This window comes from Tachypleus tridentatus, chromosome 12 (assembly GCF_004210375.1).
Source record: "Tachypleus tridentatus isolate NWPU-2018 chromosome 12, ASM421037v1, whole genome shotgun sequence".
Lineage (NCBI taxonomy): Eukaryota > Metazoa > Arthropoda > Merostomata > Xiphosura > Limulidae > Tachypleus > Tachypleus tridentatus.
In genome coordinates, this window is record NC_134836.1 from 72461578 (window position 1) to 72481678 (window position 20101).

Here is a 20101-nt window from a genome sequence, read left to right on the forward strand (position 1 = left end):
GTAACTTGACAAGTACGTGTTTAATTGAAGTATGTCTGTACTAACTTCTGTATAAAGTACACATCAGGTAACTTGACAGGTACGTGTTTAATTGAAGTATGTCTGTACTAACTTCTGTATAAAGTACACATCAGGTAACTTGACAGGTACGTGTTTAATTGAATTAAGTCTGTACTAACTTCTGTATAAAGTACACATCAGGTAACTTGACAGGTACGTGTTTAATTGAATTAAGTCTGTACTAACTTCTGTATAAAGTACACATCAGGTAACTTGACAGGTACGTGTTTAATTGAATTAAGTCTGTACTAACTTCTGTATAAAGTACACATCAGGTAACTTGACAGGTACGTGTTTAATTGAATTAAGTCTGTACTAACTTCTGTATAAAGTACACATCAGGTAACTTGACAGGTACGTGTTTAATTGAATTAAGTCTGTACTAACTTCTGTATAAAGTACACATCAGGTAACTTGACAGGTACGTGTTTAATTGAAGTATGTCTGTACTAACTTCTGTATAAAGTACACATCAGGTAACTTGACAGGTACGTGTTTAATTGAAGTATGAATGTACTAACTTCTGTATAAAGTACACATCAGGTAACTTGACAAGTACGTGTTTAATTGAAGTATGTCTGTACTAACTTCTGTATAAAGTACACATTAGGTAACTTGACAGGTACGTGTTTAATTGAATTAAGTCTGTACTAACTTCTGTATAAAGTACACATCAGGTAACTTGACAGGTACGTGTTTAATTGAATTAAGTCTGTACTAACTTCTGTATAAAGTACACATCAGGTAACTTGACAGGTACGTGTTTAATTGAAGTATGTCTGTACTAACTTCTGTATAAAGTACACATCAGGTAACTTGACAAGTACGTGTTTAATTGAATTAAATCTGTACTAACTTCTGTATAAAGTACACATCAGGTAACTTAGGTACGTGTTTAATTCTGTACTAACTTCTGTATAAAGTACACATCAGGTAACTTGACAGGTACGTGTTTAATTGAATTAAGTCTGTACTAACTTCTGTATAAAGTACACATCAGGTAACTTGACAGGTACGTGTTTAATTGAAGTATGTCTGTACTAACTTCTGTATAAAGTACACATCAGGTAACTTGACAGGTACGTGTTTAATTGAAGTATGTCTGTACTAACTTCTGTATAAAGTACACATCAGGTAACTTGACAGGTACGTGTTTAATTGAATTATGTCTGTACTAACTTCTGTATAAAGTACACATCAGGTAACTTGACAGGTACGTGTTTAATTGAATTAAGTCTGTACTAACTTCTGTATAAAGTACACATCAGGTAACTTGACAGGTACGTGTTTAATTGAATTAAGTCAGGTACGTGTTTAATTGAAGTAAGTCTGTACTAACTTCTGTATAAAGTACACATCAGGTAACTTGACAGGTACGTGTTTAATTGAATTAAGTCTGTACTAACTTCTGTATAAAGTACACATCAGGTAACTTGACAGGTACGTGTTTAATTGAATTAAGTCTGTACTAACTTCTGTATAAAGTACACATCAGGTAACTTGACAGGTACGTGTTTAATTGAATTAAGTCTGTACTAACTTCTGTATAAAGTACACATCAGGTAACTTGACAGGTACGTGTTTAATTGAATTAAGTCTGTACTAACTTCTGTATAAAGTACACATCAGGTAACTTGACAAGTACGTGTTTAATTGAAGTATGTCTGTACTAACTTCTGTATAAAGTACACATCAGGTAACTTGACAAGTACGTGTTTAATTGAAGTATGTCTGTACTAACTTCTGTATAAAGTACACATCAGGTAACTTGACAGGTACGTGTTTAATTGAATTAAGTCTGTACTAACTTCTGTATAAAGTACACATCAGGTAACTTGACAGGTACGTGTTTAATTGAATTAAGTCTGTACTAACTTCTGTATAAAGTACACATCAGGTAACTTGACAGGTACGTGTTTAATTGAATTAAGTCTGTACTAACTTCTGTATAAAGTACACATCAGGTAACTTGACAGGTACGTGTTTAATTGAATTAAGTCTGTACTAACTTCTGTATAAAGTACACATCAGGTAACTTGACAGGTACGTGTTTAATTGAATTAAGTCTGTACTAACTTCTGTATAAAGTACACATCAGGTAACTTGACAGGTACGTGTTTAATTGAATTAAGTCTGTACTAACTTCTGTATAAAGTACACATCAGGTAACTTGACAGGTACGTGTTTAATTGAATTAAGTCTGTACTAACTTCTGTATAAAGTACACATCAGGTAACTTGACAGGTACGTGTTTAATTGAAGTATGTCTGTACTAACTTCTGTATAAAGTACACATCAGGTAACTTGACAGGTACGTGTTTAATTGAAGTATGTCTGTACTAACTTCTGTATAAAGTACACATCAGGTAACTTGACAGGTACGTGTTTAATTGAAGTATGTCTGTACTAACTTCTGTATAAAGTACACATCAGGTAACTTGACAAGTACGTGTTTAATTGAAGTATGTCTGTACTAACTTCTGTATAAAGTACACATCAGGTAACTTGACAAGTACGTGTTTAATTGAAGTATGTCTGTACTAACTTCTGTATAAAGTACACATCAGGTAACTTGACAGGTACGTGTTTAATTGAATTATGTCTGTACTAACTTCTGTATAAAGTACACATCAGGTAACTTGACAGGTACGTGTTTAATTGAAGTATGTCTGTACTAACTTCTGTATAAAGTACACATCAGGTAACTTGACAGGTACGTGTTTAATTGAATTAAGTCTGTACTAACTTCTGTATAAAGTACACATCAGGTAACTTGACAGGTACGTGTTTAATTGAATTAAGTCTGTACTAACTTCTGTCTAAAGTACACATCAGGTAACTTGACAGGTACGTGTTTAATTGAATTAAGTCTGTACTAACTTCTGTATAAAGTACACATCAGGTAACTTGACAGGTACGTGTTTAATTGAATTAAGTCTGTACTAACTTCTGTATAAAGTACACATCAGGTAACTTGACAAGTACGTGTTTAATTGAAGTATGTCTGTACTAACTTCTGTATAAAGTACACATCAGGTAACTTGACAAGTACGTGTTTAATTGAAGTATGTCTGTACTAACTTCTGTATAAAGTACACATCAGGTAACTTGACAAGTACGTGTTTAATTGACGTGTCTGTACTAACTTCTGTATAAAGTACACATCAGGTAACTTGACAGGTACGTGTTTAATTGAATTAAGTCTGTACTAACTTCTGTATAAAGTACACATCAGGTAACTTGACAGGTACGTGTTTAATTGAATTACTGTACTAACTTCTGTATAAAGTACACATCAGGTAACTTGACAGGTACGTGTTTAATTGAATTAAGTCTGTACTAACTTCTGTATAAAGTACACATCAGGTAACTTGACAGGTACGTGTTTAATTGAATTAAGTCTGTACTAACTTCTGTATAAAGTACACATCAGGTAACTTGACAGGTACGTGTTTAATTGAATTATGTCTGTACTAACTTCTGTATAAAGTACACATCAGGTAACTTGACAGGTACGTGTTTAATTGAAGTATGTCTGTACTAACTTCTGTATAAAGTACACATCAGGTAACTTGACAGGTACGTGTTTAATTGAATTATGTCTGTACTAACTTCTGTATAAAGTACACATCAGGTAACTTGACAGGTACGTGTTTAATTGAATTAAGTCTGTACTAACTTCTGTATAAAGTACACATCAGGTAACTTGACAGGTACGTGTTTAATTGAATTAAGTCTGTACTAACTTCTGTATAAAGTACACATCAGGTAACTTGACAGGTACGTGTTTAATTGAATTAAGTCTGTACTAACTTCTGTATAAAGTACACATCAGGTAACTTGACAGGTACGTGTTTAATTGAATTAAGTCTGTACTAACTTCTGTATAAAGTACACATCAGGTAACTTGACAGGTACGTGTTTAATTGAATTAAGTCTGTACTAACTTCTGTATAAAGTACACATCAGGTAACTTGACAGGTACGTGTTTAATTGAATTAAGAGTGTACTAACTTCTGTATAAAGTACACATCAGGTAACTTGACAGGTACGTGTTTAATTGAAGTATGTCTGTACTAACTTCTGTATAAAGTACACATCAGGTAACTTGACAAGTACGTGTTTAATTGAAGTATGTCTGTACTAACTTCTGTATAAAGTACACATCAGGTAACTTGACAAGTACGTGTTTAATTGAAGTATGTCTGTACTAACTTCTGTATAAAGTACACATCAGGTAACTTGACAGGTACGTGTTTAATTGAATTAAGTCTGTACTAACTTCTGTATAAAGTACACATCAGGTAACTTGACAGGTACGTGTTTAATTGAATTAAGTCTGTACTAACTTCTGTATAAAGTACACATCAGGTAACTTGACAGGTACGTGTTTAATTGAATTAAGTCTGTACTAACTTCTGTATAAAGTACACATCAGGTAACTTGACAGGTACGTGTTTAATTGAATTAAGTCTGTACTAACTTCTGTATAAAGTACACATCAGGTAACTTGACAGGTACGTGTTTAATTGAATTAAGTCTGTACTAACTTCTGTATAAAGTACACATCAGGTAACTTGACAGGTACGTGTTTAATTGAATTAAGTCTGTACTAACTTCTGTATAAAGTACACATCAGGTAACTTGACAGGTACGTGTTTAATTGAATTAAGTCTGTACTAACTTCTGTATAAAGTACACATCAGGTAACTTGACAGGTACGTGTTTAATTGAATTAAGTCTGTACTAACTTCTGTATAAAGTACACATCAGGTAACTTGACAGGTACGTGTTTAATTGAATTAAGTCTGTACTAACTTCTGTATAAAGTACACATCAGGTAACTTGACAGGTACGTGTTTAATTGAATTAAGTCTGTACTAACTTCTGTATAAAGTACACATCAGGTAACTTGACAGGTACGTGTTTAATTGAAGTATGTCTGTACTAACTTCTGTATAAAGTACACATCAGGTAACTTGACAAGTACGTGTTTAATTGAAGTATGTCTGTACTAACTTCTGTATAAAGTACACATCAGGTAACTTGACAAGTACGTGTTTAATTGAAGTATGTCTGTACTAACTTCTGTATAAAGTACACATCAGGTAACTTGACAAGTACGTGTTTAATTGAAGTATGTCTGTACTAACTTCTGTATAAAGTACACATCAGGTAACTTGACAGGTACGTGTTTAATTGAATTAAGTCTGTACTAACTTCTGTATAAAGTACACATCAGGTAACTTGACAGGTACGTGTTTAATTGAATTAAGTCTGTACTAACTTCTGTATAAAGTACACATCAGGTAACTTGACAGGTACGTGTTTAATTGAATTAAGTCTGTACTAACTTCTGTATAAAGTACACATCAGGTAACTTGACAGGTACGTGTTTAATTGAATTAAGTCTGTACTAACTTCTGTATAAAGTACACATCAGGTAACTTGACAGGTACGTGTTTAATTGAATTAAGTCTGTACTAACTTCTGTATAAAGTACACATCAGGTAACTTGACAGGTACGTGTTTAATTGAATTAAGTCTGTACTAACTTCTGTATAAAGTACACATCAGGTAACTTGACAGGTACGTGTTTAATTGAAGTATGTCTGTACTAACTTCTGTATAAAGTACACATCAGGTAACTTGACAGGTACGTGTTTAATTGAAGTATGTCTGTACTAACTTCTGTATAAAGTACACATCAGGTAACTTGACAAGTACGTGTTTAATTGAAGTATGTCTGTACTAACTTCTGTATAAAGTACACATCAGGTAACTTGACAAGTACGTGTTTAATTGAAGTATGTCTGTACTAACTTCTGTATAAAGTACACATCAGGTAACTTGACAAGTACGTGTTTAATTGAAGTATGTCTGTACTAACTTCTGTATAAAGTACACATCAGGTAACTTGACAGGTACGTGTTTAATTGAATTAAGTCTGTACTAACTTCTGTTTAAAGTACACATCAGGTAACTTGACAGGTACGTGTTTAATTGAATTAAGTCTGTACTAACTTCTGTATAAAGTACACATCAGGTAACTTGACAGGTACGTGTTTAATTGAATTAAGTCTGTACTAACTTCTGTATAAAGTACACATCAGGTAACTTGACAGGTACGTGTTTAATTGAATTAAGTCTGTACTAACTTCTGTATAAAGTACACATCAGGTAACTTGACAGGTACGTGTTTAATTGAAGTATGTCTGTACTAACTTCTGTATAAAGTACACATCAGGTAACTTGACAAGTACGTGTTTAATTGAAGTATGAATGTACTAACTTCTGTATAAAGTACACATCAGGTAACTTGACAAGTACGTGTTTAATTGAAGTATGTCTGTACTAACTTCTGTATAAAGTACACATCAGGTAACTTGACAGGTACGTGTTTAATTGAATTAAGTCTGTACTAACTTCTGTATAAAGTACACATCAGGTAACTTGACAGGTACGTGTTTAATTGAATTAAGTCTGTACTAACTTCTGTATAAAGTACACATCAGGTAACTTGACAGGTACGTGTTTAATTGAATTAAGTCTGTACTAACTTCTGTATAAAGTACACATCAGGTAACTTGACAGGTACGTGTTTAATTGAATTAAGTCTGTACTAACTTCTGTATAAAGTACACATCAGGTAACTTGACAGGTACGTGTTTAATTGAATTAAGTCTGTACTAACTTCTGTATAAAGTACACATCAGGTAACTTGACAAGTACGTGTTTAATTGAAGTATGTCTGTACTAACTTCTGTATAAAGTACACATCAGGTAACTTGACAAGTACGTGTTTAATTGAAGTATGTCTGTACTAACTTCTGTATAAAGTACACATCAGGTAACTTGACAGGTACGTGTTTAATTGAAGTATGTCTGTACTAACTTCTGTATAAAGTACACATCAGGTAACTTGACACAGGTACGTGTTTAATTGAATTAAGTCTGTACTAACTTCTGTATAAAGTACACATCAGGTAACTTGACAGGTACGTGTTTAATTGAATTAAGTCTGTACTAACTTCTGTATAAAGTACACATCAGGTAACTTGACAGGTACGTGTTTAATTGAATTAAGTCTGTACTAACTTCTGTATAAAGTACACATCAGGTAACTTGACAGGTACGTGTTTAATTGAATTAAGTCTGTACTAACTTCTGTATAAAGTACACATCAGGTAACTTGACAGGTACGTGTTTAATTGAATTAAGTCTGTACTAACTTCTGTATAAAGTACACATCAGGTAACTTGACAGGTACGTGTTTAATTGAATTAAGTCTGTACTAACTTCTGTATAAAGTACACATCAGGTAACTTGACAGGTACGTGTTTAATTGAAGTATGTCTGTACTAACTTCTGTATAAAGTACACATCAGGTAACTTGACAAGTACGTGTTTAATTGAAGTATGAATGTACTAACTTCTGTATAAAGTACACATCAGGTAACTTGACAAGTACGTGTTTAATTGAAGTATGTCTGTACTAACTTCTGTATAAAGTACACAAGGTAACTTGACACGTGTTTAATTGAAGTATGTCTGTACTAACTTCTGTATAAAGTAACATCAGGTAACTTGACAGGTACGTGTTTAATTGAATTATGTCTGTACTAACTTCTGTATAAAGTACACATCAGGTAACTTGACAGGTACGTGTTTAATTGAATTAAGTCTGTACTAACTTCTGTATAAAGTACACATCAGGTAACTTGACAGGTACGTGTTTAATTGAATTAAGTCTGTACTAACTTCTGTATAAAGTACACATCAGGTAACTTGACAGGTACGTGTTTAATTGAATTAAGTCTGTACTAACTTCTGTATAAAGTACACATCAGGTAACTTGACAGGTACGTGTTTAATTGAATTAAGTCTGTACTAACTTCTGTATAAAGTACACATCAGGTAACTTGACAGGTACGTGTTTAATTGAATTAAGTCTGTACTAACTTCTGTATAAAGTACACATCAGGTAACTTGACAGGTACGTGTTTAATTGAATTAAGTCTGTACTAACTTCTGTATAAAGTACACATCAGGTAACTTGACAGGTACGTGTTTAATTGAAGTATGTCTGTACTAACTTCTGTATAAAGTACACATCAGGTAACTTGACAGGTACGTGTTTAATTGAAGTATGTCTGTACTAACTTCTGTATAAAGTACACATCAGGTAACTTGACAAGTACGTGTTTAATTGAAGTATGTCTGTACTAACTTCTGTATAAAGTACACATCAGGTAACTTGACAGGTACGTGTTTAATTGAATTAAGTCTGTACTAACTTCTGTATAAAGTACACATCAGGTAACTTGACAGGTACGTGTTTAATTGAATTAAGTCTGTACTAACTTCTGTATAAAGTACACATCAGGTAACTTGACAGGTACGTGTTTAATTGAATTAAGTCTGTACTAACTTCTGTATAAAGTACACATCAGGTAACTTGACAGGTACGTGTTTAATTGAAGTATGTCTGTACTAACTTCTGTATAAAGTACACATCAGGTAACTTGACAAGTACGTGTTTAATTGAAGTATGTCTGTACTAACTTCTGTATAAAGTACACATCAGGTAACTTGACAGGTACGTGTTTAATTGAATTAAGTCTGTACTAACTTCTGTATAAAGTACACATCAGGTAACTTGACAGGTACGTGTTTAATTGAATTAAGTCTGTACTAACTTCTGTATAAAGTACACATCAGGTAACTTGACAGGTACGTGTTTAATTGAATTAAGTCTGTACTAACTTCTGTATAAAGTACACATCAGGTAACTTGACAGGTACGTGTTTAATTGAAGTATGTCTGTACTAACTTCTGTATAAAGTACACATCAGGTAACTTGACAGGTACGTGTTTAATTGAATTATGTCTGTACTAACTTCTGTATAAAGTACACATCAGGTAACTTGACAGGTACGTGTTTAATTGAATTATGTCTGTACTAACTTCTGTATAAAGTACACATCAGGTAACTTGACAGGTACGTGTTTAATTGAATTAAGTCTGTACTAACTTCTGTATAAAGTACACATCAGGTAACTTGACAGGTACGTGTTTAATTGAATTAAGTCTGTACTAACTTCTGTATAAAGTACACATCAGGTAACTTGACAGGTACGTGTTTAATTGAATTAAGTCTGTACTAACTTCTGTATAAAGTACACATCAGGTAACTTGACAAGTACGTGTTTAATTGAATTAAGTCTGTACTAACTTCTGTATAAAGTACACATCAGGTAACTTGACAGGTACGTGTTTAATTGAATTAAGTCTGTACTAACTTCTGTATAAAGTACACATCAGGTAACTTGACAGGTACGTGTTTAATTGAATTAAGTCTGTACTAACTTCTGTATAAAGTACACATCAGGTAACTTGACAGGTACGTGTTTAATTGAAGTATGTCTGTACTAACTTCTGTATAAAGTACACATCAGGTAACTTGACAGGTACGTGTTTAATTGAAGTATGTCTGTACTAACTTCTGTATAAAGTACACATCAGGTAACTTGACAGGTACGTGTTTAATTGAATTATGTCTGTACTAACTTCTGTATAAAGTACACATCAGGTAACTTGACAGGTACGTGTTTAATTGAATTAAGTCTGTACTAACTTCTGTATAAAGTACACACCAGGTAACTTGACAGGTACGTGTTTAATTGAATTAAGTCTGTACTAACTTCTATATAAAGTACACATCAGGTAACTTGGCAAGTACGTGTTTAATTGAATTATGTCTGTACTAACTTCTGTATAAAGTACACATCAGGTAACTTGACAGGTACGTGTTTAATTGAATTAAGTCTGTACTAACTTCTGTATAAAGTACACATCAGGTAACTTGACAGGTACGTGTTTAATTGAATTAAGTCTGTACTAACTTCTGTATAAAGTACACATCAGGTAACTTGACAGGTACGTGTTTAATTGAATTAAGTCTGTACTAACTTCTGTATAAAGTACACATCAGGTAACTTGACAGGTACGTGTTTAATTGAATTAAGTCTGTACTAACTTCTGTATAAAGTACACATCAGGTAACTTGACAAGTACGTGTTTAATTGAAGTATGAATGTACTAACTTCTGTATAAAGTACACATCAGGTAACTTGACAAGTACGTGTTTAATTGAAGTATGTCTGTACTAACTTCTGTATAAAGTACACATCAGGTAACTTGACAGGTACGTGTTTAATTGAAGTATGTCTGTACTAACTTCTGTATAAAGTACACATCAGGTAACTTGACAGGTACGTGTTTAATTGAATTAAGTCTGTACTAACTTCTGTATAAAGTACACATCAGGTAACTTGACAGGTACGTGTTTAATTGAATTAAGTCTGTACTAACTTCTGTATAAAGTACACATCAGGTAACTTGACAGGTACGTGTTTAATTGAATTAAGTCTGTACTAACTTCTGTATAAAGTACACATCAGGTAACTTGACAGGTACGTGTTTAATTGAATTAAGTCTGTACTAACTTCTGTATAAAGTACACATCAGGTAACTTGACAGGTACGTGTTTAATTGAATTAAGTCTGTACTAACTTCTGTATAAAGTACACATCAGGTAACTTGACAGGTACGTGTTTAATTGAATTAAGTCTGTACTAACTTCTGTATAAAGTACACATCAGGTAACTTGACAGGTACGTGTTTAATTGAATTATGTCTGTACTAACTTCTGTATAAAGTACACATCAGGTAACTTGACAGGTACGTGTTTAATTGAAGTATGTCTGTACTAACTTCTGTATAAAGTACACATCAGGTAACTTGACAAGTACGTGTTTAATTGAAGTATGTCTGTACTAACTTCTGTATAAAGTACACATCAGGTAACTTGACAGGTACGTGTTTAATTGAATTAAGTCTGTACTAACTTCTGTATAAAGTACACATCAGGTAACTTGACAGGTACGTGTTTAATTGAATTAAGTCTGTACTAACTTCTGTATAAAGTACACATCAGGTAACTTGACAGGTACGTGTTTAATTGAATTATGTCTGTACTAACTTCTGTATAAAGTACACATCAGGTAACTTGACAGGTACGTGTTTAATTGAATTAAGTCTGTACTAACTTCTGTATAAAGTACACATCAGGTAACTTGACAGGTACGTGTTTAATTGAATTAAGTCTGTACTAACTTCTGTATAAAGTACACATCAGGTAACTTGACAGGTACGTGTTTAATTGAATTATGTCTGTACTAACTTCTGTATAAAGTACACATCAGGTAACTTGACAGGTACGTGTTTAATTGAATTAAGTCTGTACTAACTTCTGTATAAAGTACACATCAGGTAACTTGACAGGTACGTGTTTAATTGAATTAAGTCTGTACTAACTTCTGTATAAAGTACACATCAGGTAACTTGACAGGTACGTGTTTAATTGAATTAAGTCTGTACTAACTTCTGTATAAAGTACACATCAGGTAACTTGACAGGTACGTGTTTAATTGAATTAAGTCTGTACTAACTTCTGTATAAAGTACACATCAGGTAACTTGACAGGTACGTGTTTAATTGAATTAAGTCTGTACTAACTTCTGTATAAAGTACACATCAGGTAACTTGACAGGTACGTGTTTAATTGAATTAAGTCTGTACTAACTTCTGTCTAAAGTACACATCAGGTAACTTGACAGGTACGTGTTTAATTGAATTAAGTCTGTACTAACTTCTGTATAAAGTACACATCAGGTAACTTGACAGGTACGTGTTTAATTGAATTAAGTCTGTACTAACTTCTGTATAAAGTACACATCAGGTAACTTGACAGGTACGTGTTTAATTGAATTATGTCTGTACTAACTTCTGTATAAAGTACACATCAGGTAACTTGACAAGTACGTGTTTAATTGAATTAAGTCTGTACTAACTTCTGTCTAAAGTACACATCAGGTAACTTGACAGGTACGTGTTTAATTGAATTAAGTCTGTACTAACTTCTGTATAAAGTACACATCAGGTAACTTGACAGGTACGTGTTTAATTGAATTAAGTCTGTACTAACTTCTGTATAAAGTACACATCAGGTAACTTGACAGGTACGTGTTTAATTGAATTAAGTCTGTACTAACTTCTGTATAAAGTACACATCAGGTAACTTGACAGGTACGTGTTTAATTGAATTAAGTCTGTACTAACTTCTGTATAAAGTACACATCAGGTAACTTGACAGGTACGTGTTTAATTGAATTAAGTCTGTACTAACTTCTGTATAAAGTACACATCAGGTAACTTGACAGGTACGTGTTTAATTGAAGTATGTCTGTACTAACTTCTGTATAAAGTACACATCAGGTAACTTGACAGGTACGTGTTTAATTGAAGTATGTCTGTACTAACTTCTGTATAAAGTACACATCAGGTAACTTGACAGGTACGTGTTTAATTGAAGTATGTCTGTACTAACTTCTGTATAAAGTACACATCAGGTAACTTGACAGGTACGTGTTTAATTGAATTATGTCTGTACTAACTTCTGTATAAAGTACACATCAGGTAACTTGACAGGTACGTGTTTAATTGAATTATGTCTGTACTAACTTCTGTATAAAGTACACATCAGGTAACTTGACAGGTACGTGTTTAATTGAATTAAGTCTGTACTAACTTCTGTATAAAGTACACATCAGGTAACTTGACAGGTACGTGTTTAATTGAATTAAGTCTGTACTAACTTCTGTATAAAGTACACATCAGGTAACTTGACAGGTACGTGTTTAATTGAATTAAGTCTGTACTAACTTCTGTATAAAGTACACATCAGGTAACTTGACAGGTACGTGTTTAATTGAATTAAGTCTGTACTAACTTCTGTATAAAGTACACATCAGGTAACTTGACAAGTACGTGTTTAATTGAAGTATGAATGTACTAACTTCTGTATAAAGTACACATCAGGTAACTTGACAAGTACGTGTTTAATTGAAGTATGAATGTACTAACTTCTGTATAAAGTACACATCAGGTAACTTGACAAGTACGTGTTTAATTGAAGTATGTCTGTACTAACTTCTGTATAAAGTACACATCAGGTAACTTGACAGGTACGTGTTTAATTGAATTAAGTCTGTACTAACTTCTGTATAAAGTACACATCAGGTAACTTGACAGGTACGTGTTTAATTGAATTAAGTCTGTACTAACTTCTGTATAAAGTACACATCAGGTAACTTGACAGGTACGTGTTTAATTGAATTAAGTCTGTACTAACTTCTGTATAAAGTACACATCAGGTAACTTGACAGGTACGTGTTTAATTGAATTAAGTCTGTACTAACTTCTGTATAAAGTACACATCAGGTAACTTGACAGGTACGTGTTTAATTGAATTAAGTCTGTACTAACTTCTGTATAAAGTACACATCAGGTAACTTGACAAGTACGTGTTTAATTGAAGTATGTCTGTACTAACTTCTGTATAAAGTACACATCAGGTAACTTGACAGGTACGTGTTTAATTGAAGTATGTCTGTACTAACTTCTGTATAAAGTACACATCAGGTAACTTGACAGGTACGTGTTTAATTGAATTAAGTCTGTACTAACTTCTGTATAAAGTACACATCAGGTAACTTGACAGGTACGTGTTTAATTGAAGTATGTCTGTACTAACTTCTGTATAAAGTACACATCAGGTAACTTGACAAGTACGTGTTTAATTGAAGTATGTCTGTACTAACTTCTGTATAAAGTACACATTAGGTAACTTGACAGGTACGTGTTTAATTGAAATATGTCTGTACTAACTTCTGTATAAAGTACACATCAGGTAACTTGACAAGTACGTGTTTAATTGAAGTATGTCTGTACTAACTTCTGTATAAAGTACACATCAGGTAACTTGACAAGTACGTGTTTAATTGAATTAAGTCTGTACTAACTTCTGTATAAAGTACACATCAGGTAACTTGACAAGTACGTGTTTAATTGAATTATGTCTGTACTAACTTCTGTATAAAGTACACACAGGTAACTTGACAAGTAGGTGTTTAATTGAATTAAGTCTGTACTAACTTCTGTATAAAGTACACATCAGGTAACTTGACAGGTACGTGTTTAATTGAATTAAGTCTGTACTAACTTCTGTATAAAGTACACATCAGGTAACTTGACAAGTACGTGTTTAATTGAATTAAGTCTGTACTAACTTCTGTATAAAGTACACATCAGGTAACTTGACAGGTACGTGTTTAATTGAATTAAGTCTGTACTAACTTCTGTATAAAGTACACATCAGGTAACTTGACAAGTACGTGTTTAATTGAATTAAGTCTGTACTAACTTCTGTATAAAGTACACATCAGGTAACTTGACAGGTACGTGTTTAATTGAATTAAGTCTGTACTAACTTCTGTATAAAGTACACATCAGGTAACTTGACAGGTACGTGTTTAATTGAATTAAGTCTGTACTAACTTCTGTATAAAGTACACATCAGGTAACTTGACAAGTACGTGTTTAATTGAAGTATGTCTGTACTAACTTCTGTATAAAGTACACATCAGGTAACTTGACAAGTACGTGTTTAATTGAATTAAGTCTGTACTAACTTCTGTATAAAGTACACATCAGGTAACTTGACAAGTACGTGTTTAATTGAATTAAGTCTGTACTAACTTCTGTATAAAGTACACATCAGGTAACTTGACAGGTACGTGTTTAATTGAATTAAGTCTGTACTAACTTCTGTATAAAGTACACATCAGGTAACTTGACAAGTACGTGTTTAATTGAAGTATGTCTGTACAAACTTTTGTCTAAAGTACACATCAGGTAACTTGACAGGTACGTGTTTAATTGAAGTATGTCTGTACTAACTTCTGTATAAAGTACACATCAGGTAACTTGACAGGTACGTGTTTAATTGAAGTATGTCTGTACTAACTTCTGTATAAAGTACACATCAGGTAACTTGACAAGTACGTGTTTAATTGAATTAAGTCTGTACTAACTTCTGTATAAAGTACACATCAGGTAACTTGACAGGTACGTGTTTAATTGAATTAAGTCTGTACTAACTTCTGTATAAAGTACACATCAGGTAACTTGACAAGTACGTGTTTAATTGAAGTATGTCTGTACTAACTTCTGTATAAAGTACACATCAGGTAACTTGACAAGTACGTGTTTAATTGAATTAAGTCTGTACTAACTTCTGTATAAAGTACACATCAGGTAACTTGACAGGTACGTGTTTAATTGAATTAAGTCTGTACTAACTTCTGTATAAAGTACACATCAGGTAACTTGACAGGTACGTGTTTAATTGAAGTATGTCTGTACTAACTTCTGTATAAAGTACACATCAGGTAACTTGACAAGTACGTGTTTAATTGAATTATGTCTGTACTAACTTCTGTATAAAGTACACATCAGGTAACTTGACAGGTACGTGTTTAATTGAATTAAGTCTGTACTAACTTCTGTATAAAGTACACATCAGGTAACTTGACAGGTACGTGTTTAATTGAAGTATGTCTGTACTAACTTCTGTATAAAGTACACATCAGGTAACTTGACAGGTACGTGTTTAATTGAAGTATGTCTGTACTAACTTCTGTATAAAGTACACATCAGGTAACTTGACAGGTACGTGTTTAATTGAAGTATGTCTGTACTAACTTCTGTATAAAGTACACATCAGGTAACTTGACAAGTACGTGTTTAATTGAAGTATGTCTGTACTAACTTCTGTATAAAGTACACATCAGGTAACTTGACAAGTACGTGTTTAATTGAAGTATGTCTGTACTAACTTCTGTATAAAGTACACATCAGGTAACTTGACAGGTACGTGTTTAATTGAATTATGTCTGTACTAACTTCTGTATAAAGTACACATCAGGTAACTTGACAGGTACGTGTTTAATTGAATTAAGTCTGTACTAACTTCTGTATAAAGTACACATCAGGTAACTTGACAGGTACGTGTTTAATTGAATTAAGTCTGTACTAACTTCTGTATAAAGTACACATCAGGTAACTTGACAGGTACGTGTTTAATTGAATTAAGTCTGTACTAACTTCTGTATAAAGTACACATCAGGTAACTTGACAAGTACGTGTTTAATTGAAGTGTGAATGTACTAACTTCTGTATAAAGTACACATCAGGTAACTTGACAGGTACGTGTTTAATTGAAGTATGTCTGTACTAACTTCTGTATAAAGTACACATCAGGTAACTTGACAGGTACGTGTTTAATTGAATTAAGTCTGTACTAACTTCTGTATAAAGTACACATCAGGTAACTTGACAGGTACGTGTTTAATTGAATTAAGTCTGTACTAACTTCTGTATAAAGTACACATCAGGTAACTTGACAGGTACGTGTTTAATTGAATTATGTCTGTACTAACTTCTGTATAAAGTACACATCAGGTAACTTGACAGGTACGTGTTTAATTGAATTAAGTCTGTACTAACTTCTGTATAAAGTACACATCAGGTAACTTGACAGGTACGTGTTTAATTGAATTAAGTCTGTACTAACTTCTGTATAAAGTACACATCAGGTAACTTGACAGGTACGTGTTTAATTGAATTAAGTCTGTACTAACTTCTGTATAAAGTACACATCAGGTAACTTGACAGGTACGTGTTTAATTGAAGTATGTCTGTACTAACTTCTGTATAAAGTACACATCAGGTAACTTGACAGGTACGTGTTTAATTGAAGTATGTCTGTACTAACTTCTGTATAAAGTACACATCAGGTAACTTGACAGGTACGTGTTTAATTGAATTAAGTCTGTACTAACTTCTGTATAAAGTACACATCAGGTAACTTGACAGGTACGTGTTTAATTGAATTAAGTCTGTACTAACTTCTGTATAAAGTACACATCAGGTAACTTGACAGGTACGTGTTTAATTGAATTAAGTCTGTACTAACTTCTGTATAAAGTACACATCAGGTAACTTGACAGGTACGTGTTTAATTGAATTAAGTCTGTACTAACTTCTGTATAAAGTACACATCAGGTAACTTGACAGGTACGTGTTTAATTGAATTAAGTCTGTACTAACTTCTGTATAAAGTACACATCAGGTAACTTGACAGGTACGTGTTTAATTGAATTAAGTCTGTACTAACTTCTGTATAAAGTACACATCAGGTAACTTGACAAGTACGTGTTTAATTGAAGTGTGAATGTACTAACTTCTGTATAAAGTACACATCAGGTAACTTGACAAATACGTGTTTAATTGAAGTATGAATGTACTAACTTCTGTATAAAGTACACATCAGGTAACTTGAGAAGTACGTCTTTAATTGAAGTATGTCTGTACTAACTTCTGTATAAAGTACACATTAGGTAACTTGACAGGTACGTGTTTAATTGGATTAAGTCTGTACTAACTTCTGTATAAAGTACACATCAGGTAACTTGACAGGTACGTGTTTAATTGAATTAAGTCTGTACTAACTTCTGTATAAAGTACACATCAGGTAACTTGACAGGTACGTGTTTAATTGAAGTATGTCTGTACTAACTTCTGTATAAAGTACACATCAGGTAACTTGACAAGTACGTGTTTAATTGAATTAAATCTGTACTAACTTCTGTATAAAGTACACATCAGGTAACTTGACAGGTACGTGTTTAATTGAATTAAGTCTGTACTAACTTCTGTATAAAGTACACATCAGGTAACTTACAAGTACGTGTTTAATTGAAGTATGTCTGTACTAACTTCTGTATAAAGTACACACCAGGTTAACTTGACAGGTACGTGTTTAATTGAAGTATGTCTGTACAAACTTCTGTCTCAAGTACACATCAGGTAACTTGACAGGTACGTGTTTAATTGAAGTATGCCTGTACTAACTTCTGTATAAAGTACACATCAGGTAACTTGACAGATACGTGTTTAATTGAAGTATGTCTGTACTAACTTCTGTATAAAGTACACATCAGATAACTTGACAAGTACGTGTTTAATTGAAGTATGTCTGTACAAACTTTTGTATAACGTACACATCAGGTAACTTGACAGATACGTGTTTAATTGAAGTATGTCTGTACTAACTTCTGTATAAAGTACACATCAGATAACTTGACAAGTACGTGTTTAATTGAAGTATGTCTGTACAAACTTTTGTATAACGTACACATCAGGTAACTTGACAAGTACGTGTTTAATTGAATTAAGTCTGTACTAACTTTTGTATAAAGTACACATCAGGTAACTTGACAAGTACGTGTTTAATTGAAGTATGTCTGTACTAACTTCTGTATAAAGTACACAGGTAACTTGACAAGTAGATGTTTAATTGAATTAAGTCTGTACTAACTTCTGTATAAAGTACACATCAGGTAACTTGACAGGTACGTGTTTAATTGAATTAAGTCTGTACTAACTTCTGTATAAAGTACGCATCAGGAAGCTTGACAAGTACGTGTTTAATTGAATTAAGTCTGTACTAACCTCTGTATAAAGTACACATCACGTAACTTGACAGGTACGTGTTTAATTGAATTAAGTCTGTACTAACTTCTGTATAAAGTACACACCAGATAACTTGATAATTACGTGTTTAATTGAATTAATAGTGTATTAACTTCTGTATAAAGTACACACCAGATAACTTGATAATTACGTGTTTAATTGAATTAAGTCTGTACTAACTTCTGTATAAAGTACACATCAGGTAACTTGACAGGTACGTGTTTAATTGAATTAAGTCTGTACTAACTTCTGTCTAAAGTACACATCAGGTAACTTGACAAGTACGTGTTTAATTGAAGTATGAATGTACTAACTTCTGTATAAAGTACACATCAGGTAACTTGACAAGTACGTGTTTAATTGAATTAAGTCTGTACTAACTTTTGTATAAAGTACACATCAGGTAATTTGACAAGTACGTGTTTAATTGAATAAAGTCTGTACTAACTTCTGTATAAAGTACACATCAGGTAACTTGACAGGTACGTGTTTAATTGAATTAAGTCTGTACTAACTTCTGTCTAAAGTACACATCAGGTAACTTGACAAGTACGTGTTTAATTGAATAAAGTCTGTACTAACTTCTGTATAAAGTACACATCAGGTAACTTGACAGGTACGTGTTTAATTGAATTAAGTCTGTACTAACTTCTGTCTAAAGTACACATCAGGTAACTTGACAAGTACGTGTTTAATTTAATAAAGTCTGTACTAACTTCTGTATAAAGTACACATCAGGTAACTTGACAAGTACGTGTTTAATTGAAGTATGTCTGTACTAACTTCTGTATAAAGTACACATCAGGTAACTTGACAAGTACGTGTTTAATTGAATTAAGTCTGTACTAACTTCTGTATAAAGTACACATCAGGTAACTTGACAGGTACGTGTTTAATTGAAGCATATCTGTACTAATTTATGTATAAGGTACACATCAGGTAATTTGACAGGTACGTGTTTAACTGAAGTAATAAAGTATACTAAGGTAACCTAACTCAAAATAATGTTTTTTTATATTGAAACTAACTATATCTGTGTAATCGCATATCTTTAGCGTACTATGTTATGTTCAGTAAATATTTGTCTGTATACATATATGATATATTATTATTACGTGAACCTTAGTTGTACCCCATATTGTAACGTATATCGTCCATTATATACATTTTTAAGTGGCCCAATGACAAGTGATAAATCCCTCATATGCATATGTAATACAGGCAGATATGCTGTGTTTAAGATATCTCGCAGTATGAACGTATACTAAGGTTGTTACCTTCTGGACATTAGTATTGAATATCAGTATAACCTGATCAGAAAGCTGACCAGTGGAATGTCGAAGTATAAATGGTTTTAGGGTTGCTGTGTTTCAGTAAAAGTTTCTAAATGTAATGTTGTATGATAGTGTAATTTGACATTCTTACAGTGTATGTCTTATGATAGTGTAATTTGACCTTCTTACAGTGTATGTCTTATGATAGTGTAATTTGACCTTCTTACAGTGTATGTCTTATGATAGTGTAATTTGACCTTCTTACAGTG

General features: G+C 32.8%; 1 protein-coding gene across 2 annotated transcripts in view; it reads left to right on the forward strand.

Moving 5' to 3' along the window:
- LOC143233582 (uncharacterized) overlaps positions 1-20101 on the forward strand; it is a 141071-nt gene that overhangs the window by 116466 nt on the left and 4504 nt on the right. The gene's annotated exons all lie outside the window — the stretch shown is intronic.